Source organism: Helianthus annuus, chromosome 11 (genome assembly GCF_002127325.2).
Source record: "Helianthus annuus cultivar XRQ/B chromosome 11, HanXRQr2.0-SUNRISE, whole genome shotgun sequence".
NCBI classification, from domain to species: Eukaryota; Viridiplantae; Streptophyta; class Magnoliopsida; order Asterales; family Asteraceae; genus Helianthus; species Helianthus annuus.
The window spans coordinates 132822743-132838285 of NC_035443.2; the positions used below are offsets into that span (position 1 = coordinate 132822743).

The 15543-nt window shown below is 39.3% G+C and overlaps 1 long non-coding RNA gene across 12 annotated transcripts; it reads left to right on the top strand.

Moving 5' to 3' along the window:
• Positions 1-3874: 3874 nt before the first annotated feature.
• Positions 3875-13903, top strand: LOC110890273. Of its 12 annotated transcripts, XR_004873200.1 has the most exons (9): positions 3875-4357; positions 4482-4511; positions 4653-4683; positions 4839-5346; positions 5505-5662; positions 5897-6054; positions 11389-11438; positions 11520-13112; positions 13342-13903. It is a non-coding gene; the product is annotated as an uncharacterized LOC110890273 (long non-coding RNA). The 12 variants fall into 12 exon arrangements; XR_004873198.1 differs by lacking the exon at positions 4653-4683; XR_004873191.1 differs by having other exon boundaries at positions 4482-4683; positions 13342-13902.
• Positions 13904-15543: the final 1640 nt, after the last annotated feature.

The following is a 15543-nucleotide window of genomic DNA, read 5'->3' on the forward strand; positions in this document are numbered from 1 at the left end:
AGGTTCAGTATATGTGTACGAGATACAGGATCTGGATACTTACCTTATTAGGGAAGGAGATCATGGGCTCGATGAATTCCATGAAGCCAAGGTCACCATAAGAGAAACCTTTGGCAGCAGCAGCAGAGGGCTTAGAGCTGATGGCAACATATGGCTCCTTTTTCACCAAGACAGGCTTAGAAAAGCTGTCAAGCTCATCTGGAACAAAAGTAGCAGGGTCCTTGATGGAATCTGCGTAAAAGGAAGTAATTCTAATTTCATTACATGATAGTATTCTGAAGTAACCAAACCTATGCAGGAATATTTAAAGCAGATATCCTTACCAGACATGTTGGAATGACTAAAAAAAATATATCCGTTGGAATCATGATATCCAACAGTTATATTTTTGGGGACAATTGTTATGGGTGAAATTCTGAGCCCATATCCTGATTTTGTATCTTGATTTTTTATTAGTTGTATATGATCAGGATACCAGATCAGGATACCGGATCAGGATACCGGGCCAGGATATTGGTAATATCCTGAGGCAGTATCCTGACTATTACTAACGATTGGCTTGTAAAACGTTGGTTGTAAGGTACCAACGTTAAAAGACTTGATCTACCTGAAGATTCGCTCAAGTTGGTTGAAAAATGGACGTTGATGGTGGAAGAATGGGTCTTGTAACGGTCAGAAAGGCATATTCCGCGAGAATATCGGATGTTGGTCAATGTTATTGACATTGTAACGGTTATATGAGCTGAAGACCCGGTTTTGTAGTCAATAAGCACGTGGAAAACAAGTAGAAAGAGTCCCCCAACGTTCAGAATGGAATATTCCCAGCATCCCGGAATAATAGGAGAGTTAGTTTGTTTTTTGTAACTATATAAAGGGGCGATCGGATCATAGGTAGACACAACTTTTCACACACTTTCACTCACACTCTTTGCTCTCTAGCTACTAGCAACCACTACACACAAACACTTGTACTCAAATCTCATTGTAACACTTAGCGATCCGATCAATATCCTGCACTGTATCCTGACGTTTGAAGTAATAGAAGAACAAGGCAGCTGCGATTGTTAGCTCCCGAGGTTTTATGCCGGCGATCTAGATTGATCAAGGGCTTTCCTCGTACATCACGTGTCAACCTTTACTTTTTTGCTCATTGTTTGATCACAGATACGGCTCTATATCCTGAGCCGTATCCTGAAACTGTTTTTGCAAATCACTCAATTAACATATTTTTGAACACATTCTCTTAGCACACTACCTCACTTAACTAATTTAATCACTTAATTGCTTCGGTAATTTTTAACCAAAACATTAAATATTATGGAATGCGTTTGTTTAGTATATTAAATATGTTGTTTTATCATGTTTTTGTATCTAATGGGTTATAAAAGAAAATGAGAAAAATGAATATGATTAAAAAAACAAAAATATAAGTGTAGTGAATCATGTGATTTGAAAAGATACGAGCAAACTAAAATAAAAAGAATCTTTGAGTTATTATTATTGCAATTCATATACTAAATGTTTTCTACATTGCTATATGTGTACACGAAAGAAACAAAGATTGAAGTAAATGTGAATATGGGCATAAGACTTTAAAAAGAAGGTGATGCAGTGTTGAGGATCGAATACTTGAAGTTTTTGGGTGTTGACTACAGAAAAGAATTTTTATGAATTGGGGCCATGAAAATAAATGATGTTTGAAAAGATGTGGGCTTTAAACTGTGAGGTATGGGGCTTGGGTTGGGGTGTGGGTTGGCTGAAAACATCCAAGTCACCACCCCGGGTGGGTTTGGGTTGGCGCGTCGCCCAAAGGGCGGGAGTTTAAAGCCGAGCGTGGGGCGGGTCTATCAGTATGACATGGCGGGTTCTCGTTGGCCAAACCAAACTAGCCGTTGGCCAACGGCTATGTTAAAAAAAATTATTTTTTCACTATAAAACTCACACTTCTATTCCTTTTTTTTTTACCACATTCAACAACAATACACTCCACATCTTCTATAATCATCTCTATTCTCATTCTATAAAACGAAAAATGCTTCCTCATAATCGTGGTTATGACCCGAACAACCCGTGGGCATTCCAAGAAAATCCTAGCCCACCACCCAATCGTTCAATGCCTCGTCCATTTTTATTACACTCCTCTATGCCCGATATGGCGGGTTATGCATCGTATCTTGGGAATCGTTTGTTTACTAACTTCCCACACACCTACGATTCTATACCTAGCCCGATTCCACAAACGCCCATCAACCTTTCACCAACCTCCATCAACCTTTCCCAAACCGAAACCGTCCCCGAAACTCAACCACCCAACGATGGTCCTTCCGCATCCAAACTCATCAAAAAGATAAGTCATAAGAAAAAAACCGAGGCGGAGAAAGCACTTGAAACGGCCAAACGAAAACAACAAAGATGGGTCTTTAATGAAGAACTTGCATTGGCGAGGGCTTGGCTTCAACAATCTCAACATCCAACTTTAGGTATTTTTAAATATTTTGTATCCGTTATTTTAATATTTATGGTTATTTGTTATATAACTTTGTAATATATTAAATTTTGTTTTTATTAAAATAGGAAATTCTCAACATCGAAGTCATTTGTGGGAAGCGATTAGTAAAGCATTCCATGAAGAATTGGGAAGGGAGACTTATCATGAAAACGATAGCTTATCCTCGAAGTGGAGCGATATAAGCGGCCAATTTACAAAATTTAGTGTTTTTTTAAATAAAGCAAAGCAAAACCCAAAAAGTGGTGAAACCGAAGCCGACTTTGTGACAAATGCATTGGTTACATTCAAAACAAATGTGGGGAGCGACTTCCGTTTCATGCATTGTTGGGAGATTTGTAAGTTCCATCCAAAGTGGGCGAATATCCCCAGTGGTAGCGAAACTAACACGTCTTCCAAAAGGTCAAGGGCCTCGTCCCAAGCCCAATCTGATTCACGAGATCAAGAGTTGGAGGACTTTTTGGATGATTCGCCAAACCAGCCTGAATACGGAAGAGATGCCGCAAAAAGGCGCGCTCAAAAATCAAGATCGGGTACGACAACGCCTTCAGTTGGGAGCTCGGGCTCACGTAGGGGAATATACAGCGATCAGTTGGATGACATTGCATGCAAGTTAGATACATTCAACGTATTCCAACAACAAAGGGCCGAAATTCGGAAGAGCAAAGAAGCTAGGGATGCCCTGAAACAAAGACGAGATGGTATGAAATTTCTAGGCCAGCCAATTGATTACCTAGAGGGTGAAGAGTTGGAACTAATGTTGGAGACGAGAGAAGAGATAAAGAAAAAATATAAGCGTTAGGAATTTTTTTATGTAATTTTCTTTATTTATGTAATTTTCTTTATTTAAAAAACATTAAAAATTTTAAATTTTTTGTTTTAAAAAATATAAAACAACCATTTGGGCTGGCCACGCCCCAAACCCTCGCCCCACCATACCGTCTTTAATGTGGGTCAGCCCAGAAAAGCTCCTCAAACCACGTGTCAACTCATGTCCCAAACCCCGCCCAACTATACCCAACGTTCTTAGTTAGACTTTGGATTAATCATATATTGAGAGGGTTGAAATAGGATGTGGCCCATAAGGAAATTAAAGGAGGCTATGTAGGGAAGTATTGGGTGCAATGTTTTCAGAACCGCACCGGAGGTTGACCCGGTTGTTTTATGGGGTCAAAGGTCGGACCGGTCTGACCGGTTCGACCGGATTTAAGACCCGAATTAAGTTATATGTATAAAAAATATATAAAACCTTTTTTTAATAGAGTACAAAGCAACTAAAGTTACAAAACTTGGGTTAAATAAAGTAAGTTGTAATTATTATATATATCATTATTATATATATCAAATGGCATCAGGTGTTTGCGCCAGTCATATTTTCTATTTTGAGACTATCACCACAAAACTTTTTGGTTTTACACTTTACCCACAAAAAATGTTATGTTCTCTTACTTTTAGACCTAAAAGAGAGGGTCTGGGAGAAGCATACAGGCCACCACGCCCAACGGTGGCGTACTGTGCGTCGGGCTTAGCTACGGTTCTCGCTTCTAGGTTTTGGCGACCTCCATCTGTCGGTCACTACCACCGTTATACAGCAGCACACAGTCACTCACCCGCTTATGCCACCGATAACCACCGCCAGGCCTCGAATCCAGTTCCGGCGACAAACGAAATCGAAAGTGGCAACTGAGTTATTCCCTTTCTTCCCTTTATCGCCGGAGGTTTTGACTTCGTCCCTCACATCGGTTACCTGCAAAACCCTAGCCTTGCTCAACACCATCTATAGCCCTAATCGAACGCTAGGGCGTCCGAATCGTCCTCAATCGAAGATCCAGTAAAAAATAACAACACCAGGTACTTTTTCTTCTATCGCTCTATGTTAGTCTTCCCGAACGGATGGAGATGATGATAGAGCTTGGTTTACCTGCCTTTTTTTTATTTTGAAATTGAAATCCCTCTGCTTTGTTACCATTTGCAGGAAGAACAATGTTTCGAACTCAAAAACCCGGTATCAATTTCCCATTATTATATTTTTAAAGTTGCATTCATTATCTTGAATCAAACATTTAGATTTCTGCCATCAATTGTTTATCTAAGATTAAATTTTTGTTTGTGTTTGTCCAATATGTGCTGCAAATTTGGCCAAAAGAGGAAGTTAATCACTAATAAAACTTATGTTGGTATGTTGATATTTCCTATATGTGGTTTGTGTTAGGAATTTTTTTTATGAAAATTTGTGATCTGTTCATGAATCATTCGATTTAGTTTTGAGCTTTTAATACATCAATTTATTGGAATAAAACCCAGTTACGTCGGTGACGTCACCCTGTGTCAGGTTATTCGCAATGAGTCAGATTTGGTTACAGTCATGGTGCCGGAGTCACCAGCGTGATCGGCGGTGACGGATCGTGGTGGTGACGATTGTTTGGATTGGTCGCCGTCTAACATCGTGGTGGAGGTGAGTTCCTTTGAAGATTTGGAGACAGAGGGCCAAGGTGATGCGTGTAAAAAGCCTTTGTGGAATAGGTTTTCTAATGGAGTCGTGGATGCGGTTAGTCCGGTTATGGGTGCAGCTTGGCTTGCGCTCAGTGAGTCAACTAAACCGACGCTTAAGCTGTCTTCATCGGAGTCATTAAAAGCGCTTTCTGATACTAGCTCAATAATTTTATCACAAGTTAAAAAGATTGCGGTTTTGCATCTGGGTATGCTAAAAAGACTAATGAAATCAGCAAAATCTAATCGTAAGAGACTTAAACCTGGATTCCTAGACCTGACCAAAGGATCGCCAGATAATTCAATATCATACAAAAGAGTTAAGACAAATTGTTCCAAACAGTGCCAAGGTAAAATATGTTTGGATAGCTTTTTATATAGTATATTTAGAGGGCCAAATTATTTTATCCAACTCTTGAGATACCCTGTAGAAAGTATGCTTTTCTTATGTTTTTTTTTTTTTTTTTTTTTTTTTTTTTTTTTTTTTTTTTTGCTGTAAACAATGCAGCATCGATGCTTTGCCGGAACGCAACATCAAGCACATGCTTTTCTTTGTTGACATGCATGGGTTGTGTAGCCATACAGGTTAGATCGTTGCTTGGGTTTTTGGTCAGCTTGCATGTGACCTTTCCCGGGTCAGCTCTTGGATTTTCGTTCAGCTTATAGGTAACATTTGCTTCGTAACAGGTCAATCTGCATATGGTTGTGTCAAATTGTTCTTACGTATGATTTCTTTAGCAAACTAGTAAATGATGAAACAAAGAAGACAAACCTCATGAGTCTTTATTTCAAGGCACTACAAAAAAAATCTATTGAAATTGATTCGAAACTTGCTGTAATGTTGATTGCTAATTGTAGTGAATTATATTTCAAATATTTATATATATATATTGACTATAGGTGGACAACGGGTTGGACATCATAATAAAAGCCAAATACCCCGCCGCGTGCCTACGCGTCAACACTGTCAACGCGGTGTTCATACTTCACCGGTGCGTTGCATACTTTGTCTGCCGCAACGCGGCGGGATACACCCTAGTTGCCTTAAAAACAAAAAGGTAATGAAGATTAAACTTGCTTGACTATATAACCATCTAAAAATTAATTCTTAAATCTATCGTCATATATAATAACGTATATTTTGTTGATGCAGATTTTGTGTCCGATGCTTGTCGAATAGATTAGTTATTATTTTACGCTGAATTTGTAATAGTTAGTGAAACGGTCTATCGAACGTGTATAGACCCGCTCGTTTGAAGTGGTCAAACGAGAGGGTTATTCGGTTGACCGTGTGTGTTTGCTAGACAAATTATGGTTGTATAATGTTTGGTGTCGAAGGATAAGGCATCGAAGGATTGTGTGTATATCCTTCGATGAGCTCGAAAGATATCCATCGACAGATGAAGATGGACCTCGAAGGATATGTCATCCTTCGAGGTATATGTGTATCTTTCGAAAGCTGAATGATCGACAGATGATCTATCGATCAGTCAGTTAGATCCTTCGACCATACAACCTGTGTTGGGTATAAATACCAACACTTGGTCATTTGCAACACAAGAGAGTTGGAGGAGGTTTGTGACCTCACCGGGAGAAATCACCACTTGATTTCTCCCCGGATGTATACTTCTTTGGTATTAGTTCGGTTATCATGTAATCGGGCCGACTTGTAATGTTTTACTACCGGATTAATACAAAGTTTGTTTGTTTATCATCTCTTATCTCTTCCATCTATGAACATAATCATGAAAATCACGGTTTTGATCCCGAAACAGGGACCTACAATTGGTATCAGAGCCATGGTGCCCGATTTAGTAAATCTAACCGTTTACTAAGTCACATGTGCTCTAGATCTGTGATTTTTGTGCGTTTTTGTTCAAGATGTAAAAATGGTGAAAATGAGAAAAACTCAGATCTGGACCCGAATATTCAGATCTGTGCTAAAACGAGTGTTGGGTTTTATGTTTTTCTCCTAAATACTCAAGTTTTCATCATCAAAAATTATCTACAAAGTGTTTCATCAAATCTGCAAATTTTACACAGTCCTGTGTTCTTGATGTTCTTGATACCTTCAAACTGCGAAAGATGAAAAAAAATTCAGTGATGTTTTTCGAAAGTTCAAAGAGAATTCGAAAGGTCATTTTGATGTTTCGAAGGATCATTTTGTTTTTCGAAAGGTCATTTTTATTTTGAAAGATCAACTAATTCAAAAGCCCAACAACTTTGAAAGATCACCTTTACCCCCAAATGTTTCGAAGGGTCATCTTTACCTTTTGAAGGATCAGATTCAACTGATTTCGAAGGGTCACTTACAACCCCGAAAGATCAAGCAGTACTTCAAAGGATCATCTTAATACCCAACAATTTCGAAGGATCAATTTTGAATAAAGCCCAAATAAAAGTCAAAGCCTACAAACAAGTCTTCGGCCCAAATGAAGAGTTTACGGCCCAGTTCACAAATCTGTTATAATCTTTCATTAACTCACCATATGAGACAAGCTTGTGACATCACCATGACATCACAATGATGATGTCATGGTGAGGTGTAAACGGGAATGGGTTTGCGGCGCTCCGTGCTTCGCGTGTCGAACTCTGGGGCGCACGACGGAGGAATGTCGTGACGTCGGGTTTGAGCCGGACCTAACCGTGTCGAAACCGAGTCGAACCGAGCCGAGTCGCGTCCACACAAAGTGTATCAAAGTGAAAATATAGCGCCTAAAGTTATATTTTGCTAGGTTTTTCTATTGGGCCCATTTGGTGTGAAATTTTGGGCAAATGTTAAAAAAAAAAAAAAAAAAAAAGATCCATTGGAACAAAGGTTTTTGATGCTGATAGGGGTCGGGTGTTCGTGAAAGTTATTTGAGTTGATTTTTAACATCAAATTCGTACGAATTTGTGAGCGCGCGGGATGATGCGGCATGATGAAAACAAGAGATGATGAAAACTTGATTTTTGAAAAATGTGGGGTAGTCACGGTTACCGATGCAAATGGCAAAAATGGTAACGCGACTATTATGGGCCAAAAACAACACGGTATGTTCGCTTCCGCACGTCAATATTTGTGATTGTTACCGGTTATTCGTAAATGTTCGAAAGCACTTTGTTTATTGTCATATTCTCGCATTTGAAGACGAACGTATGAACCTAGAACGTCAATACCGGTCCTAACGAGTTCACAAAGTCTTTGGGGGGATACAAGTCGGATCCTACGGGGTACTAGGGGACGTTCTTATTCAACTAAAATATGCAAAGAAGAAAGTCGTTTTCGTGAATTTTCGGAACCGAGAACATTCAATGAAGAATGATGACAGTTCCGCTCAGTGGAGGGAATTGGTGAACATTTGAAGATAAATTCTACTCAGTGGAGAGAATTTGTTATGTGAAATTGACGACAGTTTTCTTTGAAGTGGAAAGAATCTGTTAAGGTTTAGAGATTTTACCAAAGAAATGGGGGGATAAAAATTTTCATATGTTGAATTTCTTCGGTAAATTTATAAACGCAATCATAGGTGGTAGAGGTTGTGATTTTCTAGTGATACAGACGGTTCTGCGTGGAATGTTTTGCACAGACACATATTTGAGGATTTTAATTAATTCTCCAGCCAGCGTGAAGAGTTTTGCACGGAAACATACAGGTATCTAAAGTCGACAGTAGTGTCAAAGCGCTGTTTACTGAAGACCTGGGGAATCTTTATGGAAGTTGATAGTTCAAGGCTGAAGACCTGCAGGATTCTGTTTTGGGTTTGATGTTTCTTTGGGATTTTACAGGGATCTGGGGGTAACTCAATTCGTTGAGTTTGCAAACGATGTACTTGGTCAAGCTGACTTCCTGAGTACTGATGCTGAAGATCTGTAGTGCATTACGTGGTCAACTTCACAAAGGCGAGACAATGAGATCTGGATGTAGTTCAACTAAGCGTGCCGTTTGGTTGAGCTTGCAAGGGATACACTTGGTCTAGCTGACTTTCCTGAGTGTTGATGCTGAAGATTAAAGTGCATTACTTGGTCGATTCCACAAAGACGGTTTACAGAAGACAGTTCACCAGAAATCTCTATCAATGTAGTATGCTTGAAGATCAAGACTTGATGCAGTTTTTAAAGAATGGAACCCTTATCAAATGCCGGTTGGAGTATTGGAAGATCAGCGGAAGATCGGTCAATTGAGCCTTTTGAGGAAATTGCACAACACCCAACTCGGATACGCGTACTTTGAGGGGGAAATGTTATACAAGGAGCATCAAGATACTACTTACCTGGATCATCGGTCAAGGGGGAATTTGTTAACACAGAGAAGATGAATACTTGACTGAAGATCGATTGCAGTTGCATTTTCAGCATTCGACAGCAACGGACAAGGGGGAATTTGTTGATGCAGATTTTGTGTCCGATGCTTGTCGAATAGATTAGTTATTATTTTACGCTGAATTTGTAATAGTTAGTGAAACGGTCCATCGAACGTGTATAGACCCGCTCGTTTGAAGTGGTCAAACGAGAGGGTTATTCGGTTGACCGTGTGTGTTTGCTAGACAAATTATGGTTGTATAATGTTTGGTGTCGAAGGATAAGGCATCGAAGGATTGTGTGTATATCCTTCGATGAGCTCGAAAGATATCCATCGACAGATGAAGATGGACCTCGAAGGATATGTCATCCTTCGAGGTATATGTGTATCTTTCGAAAGCTGAATGATCGACAGATGATCTATCGATCAGTCAGTTAGATCCTTCGACCATACAACCTGTGTTGGGTATAAATACCAACACTTGGTCATTTGCAACACAAGAGAGTTGGAGGAGGTTTGTGACCTCACCGGGAGAAATCACCACTTGATTTCTCCCCGGATGTATACTTCTTTGGTATTAGTTCGGTTATCATGTAATCGGGCCGACTTGTAATGTTTTACTACCGGATTAATACAAAGTTTGTTTGTTTATCATCTCTTATCTCTTCCATCTATGAACATAATCATGAAAATCACGGTTTTGATCCCGAAACAGGGACCTACATATTTTGAGTTTGATGTTAAAATATTAAGGACTATTACAAACAATGTTACAACATCGTAGAATGTTCAAAATAAACTTTTAAACATCAAGGGCCAGATTGCAAATTAAGACTTCATCTTTCATCTTCATTCCTTTTTTAGTTTTTACACAGTAACCAACAAAAAGCTAATCCAAGAAATTTCTTCATTTCTTCTCATTTCATCTTGCAAATTACTCTTCTAGTTTCATCTCCATTTCTTCTCGTTTCGTTAAACATCACCAACAAAAAGCTAATCCCAGAAATTTGGGGGGAGCAAACTAACCTAAAGCAACAGTAAAGACCCGTTATTAGTCGACAAATTGGTTCGCCGGAGGGTCAACGGATGCCTTTTGGTTCTGCCGTTGCCTTTCCATCCCTCACAACCTGATTTTGTCGCCGGAGGAGGTTGCAGATACCGCCGGAGGAGATTATAGATGTTGCCGGCCGGCCTTACGCGAAGACCCGCCGGCCTGACCGCCCGGCTCCTGGCCCAACCGCCGGGCCAATCTTGAAACCGATTTATATGCTGAACCGGCCCGGTATGTGCTCCGGATCCCGGTCGGACCGGTCCGACCGGCCGGCCCGGTCCGGTTTTGAAAACCTTGATTAGGTGCTGTTAACGGCAATTTTGGGGGGAATTAAAAAAGGAAGTCGGCCAAACATTGATTATTTAATGAATCACTTTTTGAGAATATTGGGGGGGATCCCAAGCGTAATACTGGAACCTTGGGGACGAAATCAGCGTTATTTTATTATTTTCCAAGTCATTCAAGGAATTCTAACCAACTCGGGGTGATAACCGAAACGACGAACACCATTATATGCGGCTAAATCTTTCGGTGACTGCTACCCAGATAAACGTTTATACGGTTTGATATAATTTTCTGTTTTTTTTTCTGATTCTTGTAACTGGTACAGCTTCACCACTTGTGTTGGATTATTGGCAAACGTTTCTTGTGTTTTAATTATTTGTCATTTATTAAGCGTATTGGCAACTTTCTTGCATTGTTAGTGGGTTGGTAAATTGGTGGGTAATTGATACAATCAAACGGGTTATTAGGTTGCATAGTGGATCTTAAAAACTATCCCTATTAACTAATCAAATTCATTAATTCCGAGGCCATGTCTATGTGGTGTTTTGAATCAGAAAACGGATTTTTATATTAAAACGGGTATTCGGGATTCCGGGTGGAGGTTACTTCTTCTTAATATTGATAACACTGTTCGTGACAAATTGTGTTTTCTTTTAAATCAACAAACAAACCCCCCAATTTAGATAATTTAGTTTTAATTAATTTCTTTAACGCTAACCACAAATTCCCCGTGGATACGATACCCTACTTACGCTATCTACGTAGTTTAATTAGGTTTTTGCATGACCCTTACGACAGTCATCAGGGACCCGGCGGCAATTGAGGTGTGAGTACAAGGATTTTTCAAATTTGAATCTAATTTTCGAGTTCACACACTAAATATTCCCTTTTTTTCATTTGCAAAGGGAGACCCAGAGACAGAAAAAGAGAGCGAGAGAAAGAAAAAGAAGAGAGAGACGGGAAGTTGATTCTCGGCAAGTTGAGTATTGTTGCAAATAAAGCTCTACTCTCATTCTCAATTCAGCAAGGCGATTAAGATCTATGGTACTTGTTCAGAATCTTACCCCTTTCTCTCTTTTCGTTTTTTTTAACTCTTTTCGTTTTTGTAGACCTCATATCACCAGATCCGGTATCTTGTATATTTGTAGAACTCATATTACCCCTGTATGTATCTTGTATTTTTGTGGATCCAGGGTTTCTTCATATCTTTCAGATCTGTAAAGTTATGATTTTTTGAGATCTGGTAACTTCATATGATTTTTTTAGAAAGTGAGGAGAAAGTTGTGGTTGTCAAAGGCAAACCTGACGATGGCTTGCTACCAGGTATCGCAACTCCGGTTGCAGCCGTAGCGCTACTGAGCGGGCTCATCGAAGATGATGATCTTTTCTAGATCGGAGTCGATTTATGTTGGTAATTTTTGTTTTGTTTTCTGAGATTAATTAAACGATTGTGTTATTGGTGTTGACCATGTTGTTTCTCGCTGTTGTTACGGCTGTGATGCTGGTGGTTGTGCTGTTGACAGTAGTAATGAAAGGACAACCTTTTTTTGTGTTCGTGGTGAAAAGTACAGACTGTATGTTTGTCGATTTATTTGCGATTTGAAGCGTTATCCGGCGATAATGGTGGCTTGCTACTTGGCGTGTCAACTCTGTTTGCAGCTGTAGTGGCACTGAGCCGTGATCTTGATGAAGGATATCGTAACACTTGAAATGTTGATTTGGTAACTCCGGTTGCAACCGTAGCGCTACTGAGCGGGTTCAACGACGATGATGATCTTTTCTTGATCTGAGTCGATTTTTGTTGGTAATTTTGTTTTGATTTCTGAGATTGATTAAACGATTGTGTTATTGGTGTTGGCCATGTTGTTTCTCGCTGTTGTTTCGGCTCTGGTGCTAGTGGTTGTGCTGTTGACAGTAGTAATGAAAGGACAACCTTTTTTGTGTTCGTGGCGAAAAGTACAGACTGTATGTTTGTCGACTTATTTGGGATTTGAAGCATTATCCGACGATGATGGTGGCTTACTACTTGGCGTGGCAAATGTGTTGTAACCGTAGCGGCACTGAGCCATGATCTTGATGAAGGATATCATAACACTTGAATTGCTGGTATGGTAACTCCGGTTGCAAACGTAGCGCTACTGAGCGGGTTCAACGACGATGATGATCTTTTCTTGATCTGAGTCGATTTATGTTGGTAATTTTGTTTTGATTTCTGAGATTGATTAAACGATTGTGTTAGTGGTGTTGGCCATGTTGTTTCTCGCTGTTGTTTCGGCTGTGATACTGGTGGTTTTGCTGTTGACAGTAGTAATGAAAAGACAGGCTTTTTTGTGTTCGTGGTGAAAAGTATAGACTGTATGTTTGTCAATTTATTTGGGATTTGAAGCATTATCTGGCGATCATGGTGGCTTGCTACTTGGCGTGGCAACTCTGTTTGCAGCCGTAGCGGCATTTCTTATCACGTTTGGCTATTGACGATGTATCATATCTCATCGTAGGTATTCTTTGTTTTGAAAAATTGGGTTTTTTTTGTCACATGTTAACTAATAGTCAAATTCATCTGTCTTTATTGTACTTCATTTATTGGTCAAGCTATTAAATAAACTTGCATCAGCTGGATCTCTAGGTTAATCTGAAAATACATACATAAAGGTTATATATATACTATGGTCATTTTATGTATATATTTTTATGCATTTTGGTATTGAATTAGTTATTTTTTTGCAGCAGATGTTTTTCACAGAGATTTGAAGCCGAAAAATATATTGGAAGATGCTGACTGCAAACTCAAGATCTGTGACTTTGGTCTTGCAAGAGTCACGTTCAACGATACACCCAATGCAATATTCTGGACAGTGTGTCGCTAACTTCTCTAATATACAGTTTATCGTTGAAGCTAGGACCCCTTTTATTAGCTTTATTTTTTGGGATTATTGCATGTGATTTGAGGTGCACAAACCGGCGTAAACAAAATTTGACAATTTGTAATGACAGTTGGTTAATAACCGGTTATTTTCAAAAAATTTTCAGTGTTTTTTTCGGTTAACCAGTACATCGGTTAAAAATTGGGTAAAAATAACCACTTATTTCTAAAAAAAACCCTAACCTGTTACTAACTTGCGGTTTCAAAAATGACCACTCATTGGAACCTCATCGATAAGTTATTAACCATTTACAATTTTAACCGGTTACTTTGTGCACGTCTACCCGTGATATTTGTAATCTAACCATTCATTTTGCTTTAACAATTGTCAACTACTAAACCTGTCAAATACTAGCCCTTTTACTGTTGTCCTTTACCTTTTGTGATTTGTCCTTTTCACTGCAGAGTTGTTTTACAGTTGTAAAATATGGCGAACCTGACAATGATGGTGGTGGTGTGTATTAGGTGTGATATGATTTTATTAATATTTTAAGCCCATTTTACGCATTAGTCAAGTTTTAAATTTATAAAACACGATATTATACTAACATTAAACACACACTTGGGCAAGTGCACCCATCGTGAGCGTAGTATAGTATTGCTAAGATACCGAGGTCGTCCAAGGACACAAGAGCTTTTAATACCGGTTTATCCTCAACGTCTAATTTATCTAAATTTTTGAGAAAGGTTTTGAAACATGAAAATAAAACTAAAAATGAAAAGATAAATAAAAAATAAAAACAGATAGACAAGATAGAATCACTTGAATCCAACTCGTCTTTAATGTATCCTTTGATAATTTTCGCACTTCCGGACTTTTTAAGAGATTCTCTTAGTTATAGTAGTAGGCCACTCTTTTGAAGGTGACGTTACCCTTGATGTGTGTAAATGTAACATATAAATTACATCAAATGAGACATAAAACTAACCCTTTTTAGTACTAATGTTGGAAAAAGTGTGCTTTTGTCTTCCTTTTGTATTTTCAGGTAAACGAGCGCAAATGAACAAAAGAAGCAAAAATACAGCTAAATCTAACATAAATACAAGAAGAGGAATAAACGTGGCATGCTCAACCCCTCGACAGCATCTTCCCAAGCAAAAAACAAGAGATCAGAAGGCTGAACACGCCCCGTGCCGAGTGGACACAGGGGCGTGCCCAAGTGTCTACAAAAAAGACAAAGTTGTAGAAGCTTCTATTTCCCAACACGGGGGCGTGCCCAGCTCAACACAGCTGTGGTCAATGCTAAGATTCATAGAATCCAAGCAAATCTTGATAGTACAGATACGCTTCTACACACGGGGCCGACCCAGCGGACCCGGGGGCGTGGTCAACTAATGCAGACAAACTGCAATTAATGAAGAAAGAGAAAGTGGATGGACATGGGGCCGTGCCCAATGGACACGGGCCATGTCCGGGCTTCTGTGCAGGCTATAAATAGAGGTACTTGGTTCACTTCAAAGGCATCCATTGACAAACCACCTCTCTCCCACTTCACCCACACTCCACCACCATCACAACACCCTCATCCACCATCATCATCCATCATAGAGTGTGCGTAGTAGTCTCGGGATCCAAGATTGATAGTAAGAGTTCTTGACAATCAAAGGCGATGTTTGCCTAAGTCTCTTACATCACTTGGTGAAGACAAACATTTAGTGTAATATTTTTGTTTTTTAATATTTTCGCACTTTTTATTTGGTTTTGTATTAATGAATTTAATAACTAGTTTCTTATGTTGAAGGTGAAACTTCCTTATCATTTGTCCGTGGTGTCTTGGCGTTATTTTACTATCTATATAAAATAAAAGATTTACACCATTCATATCTCTATGGTCTATATAGAGATATGTTGGCTACCTCGTCGGGGGTTAAGGGAATGGTTTGGTAAGGTTCTTGCCTTGTTTAGTGTATAGATCCTGCAAGGACCTAGGTCAAGCTTACTAGGACCTCCTTCAATATCCACTGGTATTGGATGGCGGGGGTACAAATGGCTTGATCCCCTCATA